Genomic DNA, 23100 nt, shown 5'->3' with positions numbered 1-23100 from the left:
TCAGGCCTTGGCGGGCCAGCTCAGCACTGCCTCTCTTCTGGGAAGAGTTAAGTGATGTCAGCAGGACCAGGCACAGTGATATTTGACCCTTTAGCTGCTTTACATACAAGCAGCTGTTCTCCTGTTCCCACCATCCACTCGCTGATGGCAGCAGAAGGCTGAAATCGCTGATACTTGTTTCATCACCCTAGATAAAGTAAACTGAATATTGTAATTGAATGATGACCACTGGTCATTTACTGATGATCAGATGGGAATTTTCTAAAAGCTCACGTTCTTTTCTTTTCTTTGCATTTTGTGGAAAAGGAGCAGGGTTTCTGCAAGTTTCTTCCATATTTATGCCTGACCCCCATGTGTGCCTTGAGAGCTCATAAACACAAATCTGCCTCTCAGCTGGGCAGTCGGTAATGGGACCTGGAGCCTCTCTCCTCCAGGTCACCTGTTTAAATAGAGACTCCCGCGGTGCTGCCTGAAAGGTGTTCCCATCTGAGGGTTGCTGGTTTGCTCCCTCCCTGGAGTCTTTTAGGAAGTAAGCTCCAGTGTGGGTCCTGTCCTGTCCTCCAGGGAGGCTTTTATTGCCCAGCTCCTCAGCAATGGATGATAAGTGCTGAGGTGGGGGCCTCAGAGCAGGCCTAAGCTACAGCCTGTTTAGACTTTCTGAAGAATTTCCTTCAAATAAAAACAGGACTGTATTCCATTTGACTACTGGAGTGTGTTATAGAGTTGCCAAACAGTGGTTAAATGTGAAAAGACTTCTGTGGAAATGTGAAGGCTGTAAAACTCATTGTGTAAAAAGATGCCAAGAGTTGTTCACAGGAATTAAATGTCCTTTTGGACCAGCAGTGAGCTTCTTTGGACAGCACAATGTACAAGCTTCCTGAAATTACATGAAAAGAAAGCGAGCCAAATATCTCTGTGACAATCGTGGTGCTCATTTGTTCTTCACATCTGATTCCACATTTTCTGTCTGCAGTCTCCATAGGTCTGTCCCCTTCATGCCCCTCTAGCCCACAAGAAAGCTTCTTCCTGGCTCAATCAGATTCTAGCCGAATTCACTTAGTAAATGACTTTGTGTGCCCACTCTACTGGAGCAGCCAGGTGTCAGGGTGTGGGGCTCCAAGGGCTTCTGTGCATTGCTCACCTATGTGTCTGGCACAGCTCTAACCAGCTCCTCCCCTAGGTGAGCCAGTGGCACCCTTTCCAAGATGACGCCCAGTCTAGGGAGGAAGCAATAGGTGGGAGATCCATCACTGCTGTCTTGGCCTTAGCATTTCAGTGAGGTGGTTCCTGCAGCCCCCCAGCCACTAGAACTCGTCATCTTCATCATCCCCCTTGCCACCCATCCCTTACAGCCATGTCTGAACAGCCAGGCCTCCAAGCTGTGATCCAGATCAGGACTGGCCTGACTGCTTCCCAATCAAAGAATGAAGTCAGGGTAGAAGCAATATACAGAAAGACAAGCTCAAGAGGGAGAGCAAACAAAGCCAGCAGTTCCTGGTTAGGGTCATAAAGCTCTTACTTCCTTTTTGAACCAACAATAAACAGAGTCAGTCAGCAATCAGTAAACATTCCTCACCACACGAGTGGGGATTTGTGTTCAAAGACACTGGATTGGACATCGACCTGTCCTCCTTATTTCTCCCTTCCCCCAGCTTAATGGAGTTCCTAAAGAAACCTCTTTCTTTGTAAGGTGAACCATGATTTCTTCCACTCTATTGACACTTTGAGCTGGACAAGTCTTTGTTTCAGTGTCTCGGGTGCTGTACAATGTTTTACCAGCATCCATGGCCCCTCTTCACCTGATGTTAGTAATGTGTTCCTCCTGATATGCCTCTGAATATTCCCACATACCCCTGGGAGACAAAACCACCCTCTCCTTCTCTTGAGAACCCACTGGGTTAAACGGAAGAACTAATCAATTGACGTCATGTAGAAGAGACACAAATGTTGATTTGTTACAAGTGTCACAAAGGCCAGTGAGGCATCAGAGGATGTGGTGCTGTATTAGGAAATAGCTCCAGAGATAGGGAGGCCTGTGATCTCAGAGATACTCATTCAATCAGCCTGTGGTAGAAGCTGATCATTTTCATTTCTGACAGGCTGTACTGATCTTGGTGATCCCAGATATCACTGGACCAGACCTGTCAGAGTTGATACTTGATGCTTAATGGTGAGGCAGATGAGGCAGGAACTACATGTTGTTTAAGATTTCTCTTCCCCATCTTGAATTTTCTGTGTTTGCATCTTCCTCTTCATTACTCACCATCCAGTGTCATTTGGCCTCTGTTTCTCAGGATATCCATGATGCTACCTCCTCCTTTGACCTATCCTCTTTAGCAGCTACACCCAACTTTTCCTGTCACTTGGTACCACTCATATTTTGTATTTGACTGTTTGCTTTCCAGGCCCATTTCCTGCTCCTGAATTAAAACATGCCTAACAGTCCAGGAATCTTCTGGGTGCTTGTTCATCTTCTGAGCTCACAAAACTAACTACCAAGCCATGACGTACCAAAGGAGTGGACTGGCCACTAGGGAGGAGCAAATTGTATCATTGCTATTGTTCAGAATTATCAGAGCATGCTGATACTAAAATACAAACCAATGTTTACAATTTTTAAAAGTTTTGTGTAGACAGTGCCCCCAGTTATTGCCTGTACCTGAGGGAAACTGCTACCACCAGCACCCTTTGGTAATTCAAGGACACCAAAATGTCTCCCCTATCTCATTCTCGAGAAATACAGGTCTCTTCTCAGGTACTTGTCTGAACCATGTGGCCAACCATGGTTCTTTTTGTTGATGAAATCGATTTAATTCCTTAGAATGACATATACATAGGATCCTTTCACATAGGATCCAAGCTGCTTTTTCCAGAATCTACCATATCTGCTGGTTCTGATGCACTTTCATTTTATCCACACCACACTTCCATTTATTTTTTCCCAAACAAAACCTGTAAATGTGCACAGTAGTGATAATAGTACAAAAAGGATTAGCCAGGTGGTATACACTGTTCTTTGCTATGTTCTCTTATTAATCCTTCCAGAAGCCCATGGAAAAAACATTTTGCAGATGAGGAAACTGAAACTTAAAAGAGTCCAGAAAATGAGAAATGAAGGACTCAGAATTCAAACCCAGAGAATTAACCACTATTACCCTTACCCAGCAGCTTTTCCTCGGTGTGAAATTCTCTAGATCTTAAATCCTCAATTCAATTATAACTATTTCTATAAAATCTCTTCTACCTCATAAGGGTAAATTAGCTATTTCTCTGACACTGGATAAAACTCTATGTGTGATAAAACTCTTTGTGTGTCTGTAATGTATATAACATGAGTGTTCCACATGATAGTGTTGGATTTTTATGCTCTCTTCTCTTGATATGTGAGATTGTGTTGTATTTCTGTTTATATTTCCAGTTTCTAGCTCTGTGTCTGATATCAAACAGGTATTAAACGAGTGCTAACTCGGTGAATAAGTGAAGGAGTGTAGAAATGATATGTCCCAGCTTTTTGGTTTAAATACTGGTCTACACAGGTTATATCAGTCTACTAGTTATCAAACCTGAGTTGAAATTAACTCTTAACCATATACTGATAGTTTCTATAGTTTAAAAGATTTTGACCCTGCCTACTTTTGTATAAAAGGAAAAAAATAACAGGCTATGTGTACTGTGCTCTCTGATACAAGTGGATCACAAGCACTAGATGCATAATACAGCAGTGTTTGTTGGAGGGTCTCAGAGGACACCTAAGACCTCTGAATAAATAGGGTGTTGGCTGATGAAAGTCTCGGGAGTCAGACGATTAAAAAGCTGTGGCCTTTGTCTCTGGTCCAACAGAACCAAGAATAGCCAAACTGGAACAATTATAACTGTTGAAGCATGTTTTTCTGTATAACCCACTAGTTAGTAGAGTGAGCACGTCTGTATGGCCAAATGGGCAGGGAACATTGCTTATGTGTAAGAGAGAGCAGCCAGGCTGCACACAAGAACTGGTGCTGATGAACTGGGCTAGAAGGAGCAGTCCTTCCAGGAGAAGTGAGGAGGGAAGTGAGCTGGTCCTGGGGCTGCTGAGCATCTCAGGACAGGATTTCTAGAAATCAACACTCAGATATGAAAAACAGAGTATGTCTTAGAAACATCATAGATCAGAAAGGGCTAAGTGTTTATAAGAAGTTGGTAGACCCTCAAGTTATGACCAGCCTGACATATGAAAAACTTGGATTAATTAAGTTAATGGAAGATTCATCTGTCTCTTGTTATCTATAGCATGTACCATGGTAAACATCGAGATCTCAGTTGTATTGATTTATAAACAACTTAATTTATAATCAGCCCTCGGAAACTGATAACGTTCATAAGTCAAGGGTCCACTGTAATGGGAGGTTATGCTAAACATCATTTAATCTGCTCTAAAATGTTTTTCTAGCATGCAGAATTCATTCCAGCAGCAACACAGATTTCATGACTTTTGGGTTGTCCGTGGGAGACATCAATGGAAGTATGGCCCTACCAAAACAATTATCTAAAATATGTGATTCATACTTTATCATTTACAGTCTTCAAAAGAACAATTTAATTATCCTAGCTCCCCCTTGAACAACTGCTAGTTTGGATTTAGTGAAAATTCCTTATTAATATTGTATTTTATTTTGATTATTGAGGTAATGTTGCAGTATAATTATTTTGCAGACACTCCTGATTTTCATAATAAGAATGTCATAGTTTATTACCAGGGTTATATATTCTAACAGATTTACAATTTTCCTATTTCAGTGAGTGGAAGAAATTTGATTCTATTTCATGTTTATGATATTCATTATATTCAAATTCAGTATACTTGGTTTCCATGTAAAATTTTAGGAGTGTTTCCTGTATGGTTTTTTTAATATATGTATTTAAATCTGAATATAGCTAGCTGTGTGTTTGTCTTGGAAATATTAAAGAAATGATTTTATCCCAAATTTCATATATTGTGCCTGACATATGATAGTAAACTTCAGAGAATACTATGATCATACTCTAAACACAAACAAAAGATAACAACTATTTATAAGTTTATGTGACATTATACCTTCATTTTTAACTTCTTATAATTTTGTGGTAATTATGAACTTGCAATAATATGTGAATTTTGGCCCCCTAAGTGAGTTCAGTTACATAATGCTAGGAACTATAATTACACTTTCAGCTGTTGTAGCCACATAATGCATGAGAATTACACTGACATTTTAGTAGGCTGTCACTTTAAGACACAACATGAAGTGTGAACAGAGTGCAGGACACTTTACGCAGGTGTGTCTAATTGTTAGTTGTTGGGATTTTTTTCCTAAATAGTAATGGATATAGTTAAGAAATGATGCAGAATCCAGGAAGAGTGTTTGGAGGCTAGAGCAAATGAATGAGGTCCATTTTTGCTGGCCAGTGGGAACAGACTGGATTTTATAACTTGTTTTCTATGTATGTAGGTGATTTCGCACTTGGGCTATGACTTTTTCTTGTTAGGTCTTTCCTGCTCCATGCAGTAGAGGAAAGGATACATAGACGCTCATTTGGATCAGCAGAGCTTGTATTTCCAGTACTTTGGCTTTGAGCTAAAGTCTGCAACTGCAAAAATAATCATAAAGTTGATGGGGAGGGAGATCCATCTACTTTATTGTTTTAAAAATATGTCACAGTGCTTTTGTGAACTCTCCCAAATGTTGGATATGCTTGGTATCCTTCCAGAGTAGCATGTTCATTATTTAGGAATTAGAGAAACATCTTTAAAGTAGCTGATCTGTCTCAACTTTTTGGGGGGCGGGGGGCGGGGGGGGGTGTAGTCATCATGTTGGCAAGCGAGCAAGCAAACATCAATATACATAAAAGCAATCCTTCATAGGGTTCTGGGGATTAACAACTCAGGGAAGACTCTAAACTACTCATTTGGAGAATATACATTAAAATTTAAGTTTTTTAAAAGCGGGATGTATACATTTTAGATACCCAGATATTATGCCATTAGGAATAATGATCTCAAAAGTTTTTCTGATTCCCATTTTTTGTATCATTTATCAATTTTTGTAAGCAGTCACATTAACTATTTAATTATCCTGACACCCAAATATAGCATTTTGTTAGCAAATTATACTGTTATAAAACAAAAATGAGTCTGCCTTATCTCAAGCTAACAGGTGTCCCTGCTGCCTACATTGACTTGGGTTAGAGTTTGTGAATTGTCTAAAATGCATTGCCTTTTAAGGTTCTTAAATTCTTTCTGCCTGATTGTAGAAACTCATGGGTATCAACTTGTTAGCCAGGTTCTAGTTAAGGTAAAAGGAATTCTGATCAATTTGCTTAGGATTGTCTCCAGCTGTGCAGGTTTCCGTCCTCAGTTGAACAGAAGCTAGCCAAACTCTCCCTTAATTGCTTGCCTCTTTTCCTTCAGCCACTGAAATTAGGTGTGATTGGGCCCTAACAAATCATGTGACACATATGGCTCCCAGGTTATCTTACATCCTTTATTTTGTGCATAGTAAAAACAAAGTTTAATAAATTATTAATGACCCTGGCATCCAAAGCTTGTTCACAATTAAGAATAGATACCAAGCAATTCCCTGCCAGGGGCATATGCTGTACTTTTATAATTTTAATTGTATCTCTTGTTTAAAGAGGACTGTAGATTGTCATAATCTTTATCACAGTTATCACCAGTAGCATTTGAAGGAGAGGCGAATAAAAGGCAGCAAATGGGGCTTTTGTCACCTGCTGTGGTGCCCGTGCACATTTTCTGTATTATGCATTAAGGCTGAATTTCTAGTAGTGAGTGAAGGAGTCCCACGGAGCATAATCAGCACCAAAATATTGCTTCCTAAATAGATGCTGACTCCCTGCTCTCCTTTTTGGCTGAATGGTGCTAAAATCCATCCAGGGACTTTAGTCTGGCCTTTGTAACCTGCTTATGGCTCTATTAAATGCCTGGAGAGTTACGGATAATATGGAGAAAGTAATATGTTATAACAAGCAATGGACTGTCAGTTTTCTAGAATGGCTATGAGGTACCCTGGTAAGCATCATTTCTGAGGGAAGAAAAGGCAATGAAATCTGAGGTCTGATTAAGTAGCTTTCTAGGTTCATACACCTTTTTCCTAAAAGAGATCAAGGGCAGGTCCTTTCTTTCACCCTCCTGCTCTATTTTCTGAAGCTGGCAAGCTAAGGTATAGAAAGGATTTTAGTTTGAGAGCATGACAGGCCTGAGTTTGAATCCTGACTACTGCTTACTAGCAATGTGGGTCACTCAGTTACCTTATTTGATCTCCAGTTTTCTAATCTGTAACACGGAGATTGTGATATCCATGTCTTAGCATCATTATATCACATACTATGATAGATGTAAAGTTCTGTGTTGTTTCAGTCAGAGTCAGTCATTGGTAACAATCATTAATTCTCTGCAAATATGAATTGATGTGATTGGAAGCATGCATGAATGTCCCATTTTCTTTCTCAGATAGGGAGCCTGTTTGGATAAAGTTCAAGCTTCTCAGTCTGCCTTATAGTGATGCACTGTCTGGGGCCTTTTGTGCGTTTTGCTCTTCCACTTCCACCACTGTCCCTTCCTCAACTCTGTGTCCCAGACAGCCCTTTCCTGTTTTTACTGTGCCTTTACACATGCAGTTTCTCTGTGTAGAACATTCTCCTCTCTCTGCTTCCTCCTTTCTGCTTCCCCTGGCTAATCCCTCCTCCATCGGGCTTTCCTTCACTCATCCCTTCCTCTGAAGGCCTCCTCCCATCTGGTACTACCCTCCCTTAGCTTCTTATTATGGCCCTTCACAAACAAATTATTGCTAATTTCCTGTTTGCTCACCTTGTAGCCACAAGACCAACAGCTCTGTGAGGAGCTGTACCTCACTGTCTTGATTCCTAGACATTGACACAAAGCTATGTAAAAAAGATTTGTGATAATGAATGGAATAATTAATTAGTAAATTAGTGAGTAGCTGGAAGTAAATAACATCATTTAAGGAAAAGTCTAAATCCTTGATTCTGAAAAATTAGTGAGCAAAGTAATAGATCCTAATGAATTCATTTCAGCTCTGGCATGAGTTTTAGCAGGAAATAAGATCTGGATAACTGATTTTTAAAGTCTATCAGAGATCTAAGTAGACTGTCCCAAATATAGCATAAGCCAAAACTTTAGAAATGCCATTTCTTATATTGCTTTGTATCACTTAAGAGTTGTTATCTGAGTACTTTGTACACAATGGACATTTCAGAGATATTTATCTCATTGCATTGATCTAAGAGGAAATGAGTTCTTATTTTGCCTTCAGAAAGGTATTGATAAAATAATTGATGTCAACTGGAGTTAGACTGTTTGGATCTTTTCTCAGACTAGTGGTGATAGTTTCTGCTTATTCTGAAGCATAAATATATAAGCCCTTTTCATCACTGCTATTTCCTTAACATCATATTTGTTGAATCCGTGTGTCATTTCACAAATGTGTAATTCATTCCTTGCTGTCTAAAATAGCCAAACTTTAGAAATAGAAAGTCTTATTACAGCAGTGTTTCATAAGATTATTCCCCAAAGTCCTCTCCATATCAAATGAAAGGGGAACAAATACAGATGGGCAGATGGAGACAGGGAGAAATTAGAGAGGAGCTATCTAGGGATATCCCCTAAGTAGTCTACAGCAAACTCACATTCCTATGTTTTATACTTGAAATCTATTTTAATGTTGCATTATTCTTCATAAGATATTGCCTTTTGTATTTATCCCAAAACTTTGACTGTAGTAGGAGCTCCAAGAATTTTCTTCATGCTGATTTTACAAATTTGCAAATACCTTGTGCTTATTAGTTGGAAAATACAGAATTAAGAGAATTCGATGAAGAGTTTACTATGAATTGTGTGAGTCTCTAATAACAGAGAGATGAAAAGTCAGAATATTATTTGGTTACAAAAATTACCCCTCAAAGAATCCAAACTCAGACCAAATACAGGTGGATTTTAGTACACAAGATCCATGGGATCCCAGGCAGCCTGATTCAATTCAGTTCCACAGTTTATTTTTCTTTTAATATGTGAAGAAAACATGAGGTTCTGCTGGAAACCACCATCCTCTGATCAACTATTATGGAAGCCATTACCAAAATAAGAAATGCAATTTGAAATATACCACTGAGTTTTATAGGCATAGGACTGGTATTGATTCCATTCACAAGTATCTTTTGTAAGAAGGAGAAATCTGTTGGCCATTTAGGGATAAGAATGGCTTTACTGAATTTCTACTAAGAGGAGATGAGTCCCAATTCCAGGCCAAGTCCCGTTTTGGGGAATTGCATTCCACAGACCTAAATGCTGCAAGGAGCTCCATGGAGATTCTGCATCCTCCCTCATGTTTGGTCCCCTTGCAGAGTGCTGCTGACAGCTGTTGGACAGCTGAAGCAATTCACCTCCAAAGTTGCATAATTTGGAAAGTGCTTTGGGATCCATTCAGTTGAAAGGTTGTTAATTATGATGATTTATGACACTGGAAACAAATCTGGACCCTGACAGTATGGAGAATATACTTAATGTATAATTCTTTAGCCTGTCCCATTGGAAAGTCCCTAAGTACATGAAAAAAATTGATCTTATTGTGCCTTATGAATAGGGTCCACAGTTGTGTAAAACAAAATATCATTGACCTTTTGAGTTAGGGTGATAACAAGAATAACATCTGGAGATTGATGGGTAATACCTAATGGCATCTTGTAATGATCTCAATTTACGGTGTTTTCCCCCACCTGGTCTTCGAGGTTGGACTCCTTGACTCTTCCTCTCCCTCACTGCATACATCACTGATCACCAGGCCATTCTGAGCCACCCAAATCTGACTTCTCACCTCTGCTGCTCAGGTTTTATCACCCCTTCGCTGGGGCCTACCTTTCACTGTTGATCCATATTCAAACCTGACCTTCACAATGTTTCCAGGGTCATGTTCCTCAAACAAGTGAAATAACGCAAAAGACTGAGTGTTTCACTTACTCCCATTCCTGAAAGCATCCTGTAAAACCATCTAAGTTCCTTTGGAACAGTGCACACAGACTTTCTTGGGCTCAGGTCTCTACTGCCTACCTCATAACCATTGCCTGTCATGCACCCTCTGCTACTGCCACAGTGAGCTTCTCACCCTTACTTCAAATATTCCACCCCTTTCTCAAATTCAAGGAGCCTTCGATGGTAGATATCCACCTCCTGCAGAGTCCTCTCTCACCTCTTCTTCTTGGCAAATATCTCCTCATCCAATACTCCTCAAATTCACCTACTCTGCCCAGTTCTCCCAAGTAGACTTAAGGTGATTGTGGCATTTATAATGGTGTGTGACATTGTTCTGTTTTCATATCTGTTTCCCTAGACTGCAGTTTAGAAAGGTTAGGACTATGATTTATCCACTTTAGCTTTTTTGGTGAACAAAGTTGGTACTAATAAAGGAACTGATGACTGTTAGGGCCAGAACTGCCAATAACCTGGTTTTAGGTTATAGATATTGAAAAGGGTATAAATCTACTACTAACTGAGTATTTCAATGGAATTATCATATTCACCTGAAAAATAACTCTAAACATCTAATTATTCATACATGTATCTATTTATTTATGACCTGATGTTATGGTATAAACAAGTAGTAAATGCCTTGACCAAATCTTTAAATTCCTTAACCAAAATTCTTGGAAATAGATGTGTTTCAGAATTCAGAAATCTTTTTATTTTACAAAAGTAATATGGTATGGGGCAGGGGATTTGGTTCAGTGGCTCCACTGCCTGACTCGCAGGCACAAGGTCCTGATTTCGATCCCTGGTACCAAAAAAAAAAAAAAAAGTAATATGGTACACCTACCATGTATGTTACAAAACACCCCAGTAGGGTGTGGGGCAGCATCCCATAATCAAACATAGTGATGGTGCTGCTGCCAGGCACAAAAATACTCATATTGAATGGGGTAAAGATGAAAAATAGCCTGACTTTTTAGGTAAGGTTTTGCTACCAATGAATTTGCCACAAACTTAAGGGAATATCATGGTTTGGGGATTGAGCATTTAGATTTAAGAATTTTGAAAAGGAATAGAGGCCTATATATGTACCATATCTGTTTATTTGTTTATTGTTCTTCTCCTCACTGAACATGTGATCTCAGTGGGACCCTAACTTTGTTCATCACCAGTAGCAGACCTGTGTATGACATTTAGTATATGCCCAATAAATTTTTTGTGGATGAATAAATAGATAAATGAATTAAACTAAGGTCTGGCTTACTGTAGACACAATTTGAATAATCGAGACTGTTATGTTTTTCTAAGCATTTTTTTTCTCAGACTATGAATCCTTATGAGTCAGGGATACTTTATTTTGATAACATCTTGCTCTTTGATGCTTTATATGGAGTTAGCATGTGCTGTCTACATATAAGGAATTATAAAGTTATTTTACAACTAGAAAATAGCAATTCAAATTGAGAAAATTAAAGTTCCTTTTAGAAAGTTCACCAAGTTGCAAGGTAGAGTAATGTGGTTTGGGGGTTTAAATGTAAACATTATCAGTCACTCTTCACTAGAGCCCTGGGTATAAAGGAGCAAATAAATACCCTAATCACCATGTTTTAGAAATATATTGCCTTACACTCCAGTTTACTATCCATGTCCAGGGCTGAACTATAAACTTTTATTTCCCTCCAACAAACCCCCAAACATTTATCGCATTAAAAATGAATCATCTGTTATACTCCAACCATAAACTGAATAGTAAAAAGAGGCAGGAATTATGATCTCTGGAAAACTGGAGAAGCGCTAGTGTGTGATCGCAATGTCCCACTCCATAAATCTTCAAATTCGTATTTACATTGAATCCCCAGACTTGCCTGTCAAGAGAATGTCCAAAATTCCAGATAATTGTTTTACAAGAATAAGTGGAAGCCAATAGCAAGTCCTTTTTGTTAAGAAATTGAGGCAAATAGGATGATTGGACTATCAATTGGGTCATATTCTTCTGTAAAATTTTCATTTGAAATAGTTCAGTTTGAGGCTTTTTTCAATGTGAGAAAGTTCTCTGCATTCCTGAAAATCCCACTGGCTCATACATACCTTGGCACATTTCAGACTTCTGCTGTGAGTAAGCAAGAATTTTAGGTTTATGGTTTGACTTATGGCATATCTAATTCCATGTACTAGGTTACTGGGATGTAATTTCTACTGTATTTTTAAATGGATGTCAAGGGTGTAAGGTGTGCATCTATCTGCATGGAAATAACATTTGTTACTGATCATTTTCTATTTGATTTTTCCATGTGCTCCAAAAATAATACTGTTTTCCAAAAACCCATCCATTCCTATCTTGCTCTTCTAAGCAATGTTTCCTTGTAGAATTAATATAAAATACCTCCACCCTTGGTTCTCTGGGAGATGTGAATTTTTCCGTGGTCAATTTTAGCTAAACTGTCATCCTGCCTGTTGTGTATGTGCCCCTAGAAGGACAGATAAGCTATGTGCAGCCTGGCTTTATGCTACGTTACATGATTCCAACAGGTCAATTCTGACATGGTGTTGAATGAAAGTTCCTTTTTCAGATAATTAATGAAATGGAGCACAAAGCATGCCATCACCTAATAAAAACATCAGCTTGAGAGAAATGTTTACTGCCCTTTTCAGAATCTTCCCCTTGGATTTTGACATATGGAATATAACATTTCATGTACAACTCTGGCTTCCCATGATGCTTGCTTGCTGTGTCCCTGCTAAAGAAGAGATTCTGTAAGGAAACTGTTAGCCCTTGCCCAGTCTCTCATGCTCATGACTCAAAATGACTAGCATTCATTAAACTTTATTACTGAGCTGCTTGAAGTTTCTTTGGACCAGGAGATGCTGTGATCCTCTGACCAGATTCTCAAATGGAGCTGAAGTTTTTCATTAACCTGGAAGCCTTCTATTTACATGGTTCACAGCCTGGCCTCACCTCACTTGGAGGTAACAAAGGGTATCAGGGCAGGAGGGTATTGGGGTCCCACTCTTCTAAGGCTTCCATCTAACTGATCAGGTCGACGTTTTAACTTTGCTTCATTAGGTAAAATAAAATGGAAATGATTGGGAGCCCTGGAATCCCTTTTCAGGTTCATCATCATCTCTTTCTCACACCTTCTCTAAATAACATGGCTTTATGTGACCTAGTTTGCTAGGGTCTCCCCTTGCATGCAGCTGGCATTGCCAATAGTCACTTGTTCCCTAGCAAGGACACTTGGAACAGTGAGTGATGTCAAGCTAGTGTGGTACCAGGAGCAAGACCAAATTGTCCAACAGTTTTACTTTTTATTTCTCTGATTAAAGGAGAGCTGCAAAATAAGTCCCATGTATTTGTAAGGTGTGTCCAAACGATGAATGCTGAGTAAATTGCAATTAACCTGATCAATGCTGAAATGGCATGCTGACTTCTTTAGTACTAGGGAGCATTAAAATCTGGATGTTTGTCCATCTAAAATAGGACAGGCAGAAATTGTGTGTCTGCAAATATGATGCACTGAAAAGCACACAACATCATCTATGGAGTATTTTGTGTCAAAAATATTTGTCTTGGGCATGAAGAATTGTAGGAACCAATTAGTTAAATTCAGATTGAGGGATACTGATCTGTACTCTTTAAAAAGATCAATGTCTCAAAAGACAAGTCGAGGCTGAGTAGCTCTCAAGACTAAGACAGTGATGGTGAACATTTTAGAGCTTTCAGTAATACCAAACAGCCAGCTGTGGCACACATAGCATAGGCTCACTACCACTGGATTAAGAGGTAAGTGCCAATATGTGGCACTGGTGCAAAAAAAAATTACAAAGGATGTTTTGGGAACCCTTACAGAAATATGAATGTTGATTGAATATTAGATAACATTATTGTGCCAATGTTAAATTTTGTGAGTGAAATAATGGCATTTGGTTTTGTTAGATGTTCTTATTCTTAAAATATATATGCTGAAGTGCTGAAGTATTTAACGAAGGAGTTCCGTGATGTCTTCAACTTAGTATCATGTGATTCAGCAAGATATTCTTATCTCTTGATAACACACATATAGATTAAGAAAGAATGAGAGAAAGTATGTGTGGCAAAGTATTAAAAATTGGTGACTCTAGATGAGTTGTACAGATGAGATTTGTAATACTTACCTTATAGGACTGTTTTAATAACTAAATAAAAATAATGTACATGAGGTGAATAGTACCTGACTAGCTTAGTGGGTGGTAGCTGCTGTTGCAGGTGTCAACACTAAAGTCCTAATCTTAGACCTCATCTTCCTCAGGCCGGCCATGGAATTTCCATCATATTATATCCTAACTTGACTCTGAATTTCCCCTTGCAAATTTTTGTATAATATTAGCCAGGCCACAGCCCACATGGTGCCAAAGATGTCACCTGGCAATTTCTTCTTGTTTGATATCCAGGAGTCATCTCCCTCTGGCAAAACTGAGAATAATGAATCCTTGTTCCTCTGTCGCCCATCCCCACACTTTCCTGCCTACCCCAGCCCAGGTTTCTACTTCTGAAGCACCAAGATGTAGATACCATGTGGATGCTTCCCTTGATTTACCATGTCTTTTGATCCATTTTTCAGACTTTATCTGCTTTAATTTTTTTCCTGCTTGTACTAAAGACTACAATTTCTCTTTATGTTACCTTCTAATCAAACCTCTTTTTTATTGGCACCAATGTGAACTAGAAATTGTGTTTAGCTGCAACTAATAGAGATCTCCCCCCCAAAATAAACTAGGAAGATAATCTGAGAGCCAAGTTCCTTCAGATTTATGGTTTTTCTATCGCTTGTGGCTTGCAGCCTTTTGCAGTGTCACTTCATAATACAAAATGGCTGCCAGAACTCCACCTACACATCTAGTTTCCAAGCAGGAAGTAGAGAGAAGGCTGGAAAGCAAAAAAGAATTTGCTTCCCAGCTGAGTCAGCCACTTTAAAGTAATCTCTTAGTAACCTCACCTGCCACAACCTCACTAAACTACAAAAAAATGGTTGAGAATGTAGTCTTTGTCTTGGGTATTTGTTGCCCCCCAAAAATGTTAGGGAATTGGTTAAAAAAAAGAAAGAAGAAAGAATACTAGAAAAGCAACTGATAATCTGTTGAGCCTGCATCTGTTAATATATCACTGAGTCAAATAACTATTGAACACAGACTCTGGGCTGAGGAAGAATACATTTAAAACTGTCTACCATGATACCTCATTCCCTTGGAGTTTACTGTTTACTTAAGGAGGCAAAATACTGTATATAGAAAATGTAGATGAGAAATTGGTGCTAATAGAAGTGGAACTCAGAAAAAAAAGATAACAAAAAATCCACAGATAATGTTTCTGACTTAGTAGATTTTGGTAAAAATTTTGATAATTTTCCAGTGGGAGAAAGAGTAAAAGTAAAGCAGAGGGGAAGAAATGAGCAGGGTAGTCTGAATTGAGTACTTGGTCCACTTCCCTGGACAGAGAGTCTGGTTTATAGAAAAGCAGGAGCTAGAACAATAGGTGGAATAGGGAGGGACTGTGGGGGAATTGAACTTAGGACACATGTTTGGCTCTGATGGATTTGGCCAGTGGTAGCAGACCTACAGCACGCATGCCGCAGTAGGCTGTTTGTAACATTGAAAGCTCTAAATGGTTTGCCATCACTAACCTAGGCAAGAGTGAACCATTGTGAGTTATTGGGCTGGGTATTAGTAGGGGAAAGTGACATTTCAAGTAAGTCCTCGGTAGCAAATAGGAGTAAATAAACAGGCTGGAGTTAATCAATAAGTACACTAGTATAGACCTTGTGCTGAGAAGTCAGTAGAAATGGAGAGGAAATGTCAAATCTGAAGGATATTTGAAAGAATGAGAAATGATGATCAGGGAATGGAAGGGAAAAGGAAAAATATAACATGATTCTGAGGTTTCCAGGGTGAGGGAATGGTGGAGCCTATACCCCAAGTGATAGTGGTGAATTCTGGAGGACTTTCTTTGAATGTTTGAGGAAGAATGCTCAAGAGTAGATAGTATCAATATAACAAAAGCTGTAATTTTTACAGATTCAAAAGCCCTGAACTTACCTATTTCTGTTGTTGAGACCTGTATCACGTCTTTGTGTTTAGCAGTAAGTATTTTCCAGTCAGAACATACCAGTATATCTTTTTAAAGACGGCTAATTATACCCTGTATATCTTTTTAAAGAAGGCTAATGTCTTCATGAGGGAAACACTGATATTTTTAAGTATTTCTGTGCTACATATAATAGACCAACTAAGGGCATGTTGATAGTTTGATTATATTTCAAGAAACTCAAAGCTAATTGTGTTGATTCTTCATGAAAGGAGAAAAGGAAATTTCATTTACTCAAAGTTCCTGAAAGGAAAATAATTAACATCTATTTAGTGCCTGCTTTATGTCAAACATATTGCCATTCCATATTTTCAGTGTGTTCTCCAGTACTCTTATTTTTAGAGTGGGCCAGCATTCTCATTACACAGCTAAGTGGTGCAACCAGCATTCAAACCCCAAATAGAGACATCAAAGCTGCTCTTCTTTTCTGTACCACACCACTAGTTTTCTTAGTTCCTTGTCCTTTCTGCCTCATCCACTATCAGGACTATTAAAAAAGTATTCCTGTACAATAATTTGGAAGGCACAGCTCACTGAAAGTTAAAAACACTTTCAGAAACTTGTGTGTTATGTAAATCTATTTTATAATATTAAATGGAAAACTTTCAGATAGCAACGTTAGGTTGTTCAAAGCCTAATCTAAGGAAATTGATGCTATCAAGCCATTTGAAGAACAATAAATCTTTAAGAAAGTTTATACAAGTAAAATCTTTCCAGAACAAACTAATTCTTCTGTTGTCATTAGTTAGGCTAGCAAGAAATTTTCTCAGGTTACCCATTGGAAAACTGATTTTATTTTTCTAAATGATGTTAAGAACACTGAGACTTTGGGAAGACAAAAGATAACACCAAGTAGGGATAACATACAGTTATTTTTCTTCAGAAACAACTTCATTCCAAAGGATAAAGACAAATATAATTGTGGTTGAAACAAACTTTTCATTTTGTCATTCATTGGAAAAGTTTTTTAATCACATTAAAAGGTTTAACTTTCATGGATTTTCCCCAATAACATCTTTGATTTTAAGAAATGATAATGATAATACTTACTCTTTCTTTAAAAAAATATTGCTTTTCTTTTATGAGTTCAGTTCTATTCGAAGATATGACCAAGAAGCTGATCAAAGAATGCTCTTGTGGAGTTATTTCTGTGAGCCTATGCATCCTTTTGGAAGCTGCCTTCTTGCTGCTGCCATGGGAAAGCTTAGAGCTTGAGTCGTCTCTGGTCCTCGTGTCGTGGTCCCTTCCTCACTACCTTTTGACCGTCTCCAGAAGTGACCTAGATCCTTCTCAATCTCCACGGCAAACTTTGTTACACTGCCACCTTTTTTTCCAGTTGTATTTGTCACCATTTGGCTGGATTTAATGACAGCAGGAGAATTGGTTTCCAGTAGATCAGATTAATGTTTTAGAGCTAAAAAATGTCATGTGTTACAGGGTGTCCTTTCACTAAACTGAACTATAGGAAAGTTAATTTAGTTCCCTTTGGCTGATATTTAAGTTATGGAGGTGATTTGCTGTCCAAAACAAAGTCCACATAAATGTTCTTTCTGGTCCCAGTTCTGTGTCCCTTGGGAACAATGTCTGCCTTATATCTACTGATACTGGATGGCTGTTCATCAAACTCTCCCTTGTGCAGACAAATGCAAATGTTGTTGCTGAAATTTGGTTTGAGACATGAGTTAATTGTACTAATACTACGAGGATTTGTAATACAATTTGTCAATGTAATTTCCTTGAGTTCTTCTCATGGTTGACTGTGAATGCATTTTAATTAAGGTTGAATAACCTTCACATGGAAAATGCTAAATAATTATAAGTGATCTTGGATAACCTTCTAGCTACTCCTTTAAAAGAAGCATCAAATAAAACATAGTAAATATAGTATTTAGAGTAATTATGTAGATTAAAGAACTTCATCCAGCTGAATGCTTCTTGGCAGATTGTAGAATGCATACTCAACATCAAGTGGAATGTTGAACATGGTAATGATACTAACCTTGTAACAACTTGAAATTTCCATTAAGAGGCCAGTAGATGAACTGGCTAATGTACTAAACCAATTAAAATCTTTATTAAAAGGGAAAAGTGTGTTTCTTAGAGAAACCACTAAGAAGCGAATAAGACTTCCCATTGAATAGTCTAAAGATAGGCACCATGCTTTCATATTATCATGAATAGGAATGTTAGCAAATGTGCCAAATAACATGTCCCTGATAATGAAGCCTAGACTTCCAGATGATCTTTTCCCATCTTCCAGCCTCCCTGAAATTTACATTTTCCTATCTCTAAAATTGATTTTCTGTCAACCAGGCCATCTTTCTGGCTAGACTCAGTTACCATATCCTGTCCTGTTCACCTCGCCACATTGCCTCAAATAGGCTACAGCTCCATAGGAAAGGACCATGTGGTCATGCTCCAGAAGTCCATACTACAATCCCAATTTATTTAGCAAAAGGTACACAATCTTAGTAGAAGCAAGGTGGCCACCCAAAGGCTTAGCATGTCCCCTTGTGGTTACCCAAAGATCCCATCAGGGCTATGCAGCTGCCAGTACTGGTATTTGAGAAAGTGCTTTGTGCTGTACTATAGCTCTTTCGTAATATGTACTTATTCCAGTCTTCTAGGAAGCGGCCAGTCTTTCCAGACATCTGGACTCCTCTGTTCTCCAGCTGAACTCCACATCAGTGGGCCCATAGCCTCACTCAGAGGAGAGCAGAACAAGGGCTGTGGAAGCTGTGATCACTTTACCAACCATTTGCCATCCTGTGTTCTTACATTCTACTTCCTGACCCTAACTTAATTCTCTTCAAGACTGACCTGGGTGTTTCTGGTACCAGATTCAAGGACCATGACCATTTGTTGATGTTAGCCTTCTTCAGGAAAGTCTGTAGCAAACCTGTATCTTTACTCTGTTCCACGAATTCTGGGTTAATGGAACTCTTGGTTCCTCATACTTACTGGTAGTGTAGCCCTGGAGCCCATCCACAGGCCCCGCTCCCTGAAACAGAGTGGAAAGATATTAGTGAACAGTAGATCACAGGACTGAGGGTTTATTTGCTGGAGAAATTGGAGGGACGAGACAGAAACAAGTCCAAATTTGAGATGATGAAAGAGGAAAGTCTTCCAGTATGGAGATGTCACTGTGTGGGAGTGCAGTGTGCAGGTACAAGTGACTGGAACCAAGGAGCTGTGGGGCCAGGGTGTCTGTGCCACCTCTCTGACCCTACACAGGCCTGCCCTGCTTACTCCAGCTCTCAGCCCTGCTCACTAACCCTGTGTTATCCACTGGCCTTGGCCCCACACCCCTGACCCCTCACAGCATCACCAGGCTTTCAACCTTTGTGGCCTAGGGGGATTTGTGCCACCCAAGGCCTCTCCCTTGCTCTCTACAGTAGGGCGGTAATGGTAACTGTAAATTCACCACCAAATGTGAGGTGTGAAACTTCCTCTTTTCTTGGTCTTCCACTGCTCCCTCATCCTGCATGTGCCTCAGGCTTTTAGAACTCTCATCCCTCAATTTACTGTGGGAGTCTTCCACTCCTTCTGACTTCATGAAGCTCTCAATCTGGACTCCCATAGTCAGCCATTTCAGTCACATATAACTCCTGCTCCATGTTCTCTGGTCCTGCTTGCAACTCAGCCAAACCTCTCACTGACTGTTTTTTGAGGACCCACTTTACTCCCAACCCCAGAGCAGCTCTTCTGGGCTGCCTCCCGCTGCACAGGCCTCCAGTCCCAAACCTTCCATGTCTCTGCTGATGAACCTGTTTTCCTCTCTCTGAAGGATATCGAAAACACCTGACATGATTTCCTACATAATTCCTCCTCTCCTTTTTTCTCTAAAGAAGAGGAATTAGTCCTTCCTAATCCTACTTTCTCTCCTTTCTTTTACTGCTTCAATTTTCCCCCTTTCAACCAATTTTCACATCTAACTACAAATATGCTTGCCTCTACAGTCTTTAAAGCAAAAAACTTTTGTATTAACTGCCTTGGTAGATTGTTCTGTCTCTCTTTTTCTTAATCACCAAACTTTTTGATGAAGAATATTACATTTACTCTTACATCCATTTTTCTGCCGCCTGCTTGTTTTCTTTCCCAGATGCACTCGTGCTCAGCTCTACCATCCCACTAAAACTGCCTTCTCCAACATGGGCTCTTGGAGCACTTCCATGCTGCAGAACCCAGAAGTACAAGCTCAGCCCTCCCCATATTTACCACATGATCTTTCATATTACCTTTCAACATGCTTATGTTTGGGAGCTGCAGGGTTCCACCGCTGGGATAAAATGCCCAACATTTGCAACTTAAAGAAGGAGTGGTTTTATTTGGCTCACAGTTTTAGAGGTTATAGTCTGTGGTTGACTGGCTCCAATGCAGAAACATGGTGGAAGCATGTAGTGGAGCAAAGGTTTCAGTTCATGGTAGCCCAGAAGCAGAGCACAGTGGAAGAGTGTCAGTGAAATACATGTGCTCCAAAGAGACGCCCCAGGTGACCCAGCTCCACCTGGACCAACCTACCAACAGAACATTTAGCTGTGAACCTAAGTGGGTTAATCCACTGATGCACATAGTGCAGCCATGATCCAGTCACCTTTCCATGGGGTCTCGATCCAGTCAAGCAGACAATTAAGATTAATGGGCACAAGCTTCTATTAGTCTGGGAGCATATATAAAATCCAACAACATTATTACAGATCTGGCTCTGCAACCACTGACAGGTTAGAATATGAATTTATAGAAGCATTATCTACCATTCACAGAAAGTATTTTGCATAGAAGTACACCGACTTCTTTGAACCAACTTGGGCTGTAGCAAATGCAATGATGTCCTAAATAGTACACATTTCCCCCATCTGTTGCTCATTAGCAGGTTGCAGAAATAGCAATTCTCAGTGTGGCAGCAGTTGATCCATTCGAGAACAGAACAGTTTCTTAATAAGAACACTCCTTATTCATATTAAACACTCTTAAATTATAACTTCCTAGATAACAAGACTCATGCATTCTGCATACCCATTAGATTGTCTTTGTTCACAGAGTGGATAGTTAACTAGTATTCTACAATAGGGTTTAATTAGGAATTAAGATGGAGACTAATTAAACCCTATTGTAGAATACTAGTTAACTATCCACTATGTGAAGATACTTGAAATTTGCATTAAGGGGCTCTAAACAGCTCTAATGTAAGACTGTAGGGGGGATCCCAAAAGATGTTAAAATGAACTCCCTGTCCTCAGGGAGCATACGGTCAAGTCATAGAACTAAGACAAGAACCTGGAGACCATAATTGAAGGCAGAACATGGGCAGGGAGGACCCATCTCAAAGGAGGGGCTCCACTCTACACCCAAGTAGGAGAACCTGGTCCTCTAAGATTTAGACTGGGGAAAAGCCAGCAGATTTGACATCTATGAACATACCTTTTATTTAAGAAAAGCTCTGCTGAGGAAAATAAAATCTTTTTATCTGAACTATCAGAAATCTTCTGAACATGTTACATTTTTTACAAATGCTAAGTCATTATGTAGACCATGGTGTATATATTAAAAAAGGGTCATTTGTGGTTTTTAGAGTACCTTACTATGGGCTGAATATTTGTGTTAAGGCTTTCCTACCTCTTGGCGTTGTGTCCATTTAGAGGTTTTATGACCGAAGAAAGATTTTCGTAGAGAGGCAGGGGCCCTGTGGAGATAAAATGCCTTGTGTTTCCCTGCAGGCAGTCTAGCTCTGTCAGCCGAGTTTAACAGCCATTCATACACTGAGAAGATCTTATCTTGTGTCCTATTGGTTTGGGGTCATTTTCTGGCTCACATTATATTGAAACATGGGCAGAGAGAGGGAGTAATTTGTTAATGTCATGTAGGATGAACTTGGTTGGGAAGGGAAGTGTACCCACTTTATAATAACACAAGTATTTCCTTGCTAATCCCTTGGCAGGTTCATTATCTGTACAGCCCCGGGCAATGGTTAGCCTATGGTGAAAGTGAAATTTAACCCTCAGTGTGAAATTAATCCTCAAAGACTTATGTCTGCTTGGTCTAGAAGTAATACATTCTAAATGATTTTATAATCCCTGACTCTTTCTTTATGCAAAGGTGCTAAATTGTTATTGAGATGTTATAGAGCATGCTAGGAAATTTATTTTCCTTTACTTAAGAAAACTGAACAAATCTATGAGAATAAAAAGTCTGATTTTCCAGTTCAGTTTTACAGTCGAAAACCTGACCTGGTTCGATATCTCTTTTTAAAGCTTTTAGAAGGTGATCATACTCATGGTTGTGCTGTGCTACATCGAATACAGATGGAAAAATAATTTTTTTTTAAAATGTCACTTGACAAGGAGACTCTTTTGCTCAGCTTCTTGACATTTGACATAGAAAAACTGGGAAACACCAGGAACACACCATTCAATAGTGAAGAATGGTTCCTTGTAGAGTCAGGGAACCTTTAGCAAGGGTTTAAGAGTAAAAGGAAGTAAAACTGTGTTCATTTTCCTGCTTTATAAGATAGTGCTTTCTTCTTAGCCTTTTCTTGTAGCTTTCTTTCCAAGGTGTATGGGCAGTTAGGGAGGGAGAGGAAGGAGAGCTTAGAATTGAGAAGAGGGTGGAAGGGAGCCAATATTTACTGAGAAATAATGATACCAAGCATTTTACTCACATTGTCTTATTTAATCTTCACTGTAAATGGCAGAGAATATATCACTTTTCCCAATAAAGAAACAGTCTGAGTCCTGTCCAAGTTCGTGCAGTGGCTGTCTGGCACAGTCATGATTTGAACCCATGTCTGACTGACTCCAGAGCCTTTTCTGTTTCCATAGTATTGGAGAACCAAATCCCCAGAAAAGATAAAATTGATTTGAAGAATCAATGAAATCTTGCCTGACTGAAATTCAGTTTTTCTCCTCGCCCCCAAATATAAGAGATCTTTGTAATGTACCCAGTTGTGGCTTAGAATATTAGTGCTTCC

General features: G+C 39.3%; 1 long non-coding RNA gene across 1 annotated transcript in view; it reads left to right on the top strand.

The window, feature by feature from the left end:
- Positions 1-23100, top strand: part of LOC147822297 (uncharacterized) — a 65586-nt gene that overhangs the window by 16794 nt on the left and 25692 nt on the right. The window lies entirely within an intron of this gene.

This window comes from Heterocephalus glaber, unplaced genomic scaffold, assembly GCF_053883595.1.
Source record: "Heterocephalus glaber isolate CG9 unplaced genomic scaffold, H.glaber_assembly_v1.0 deba00001665, whole genome shotgun sequence".
Lineage (NCBI taxonomy): Eukaryota > Metazoa > Chordata > Mammalia > Rodentia > Bathyergidae > Heterocephalus > Heterocephalus glaber.
Note: the sequence above shows the minus strand (reverse complement) of the source record. Positions and strands in the feature narration are given on the sequence as shown.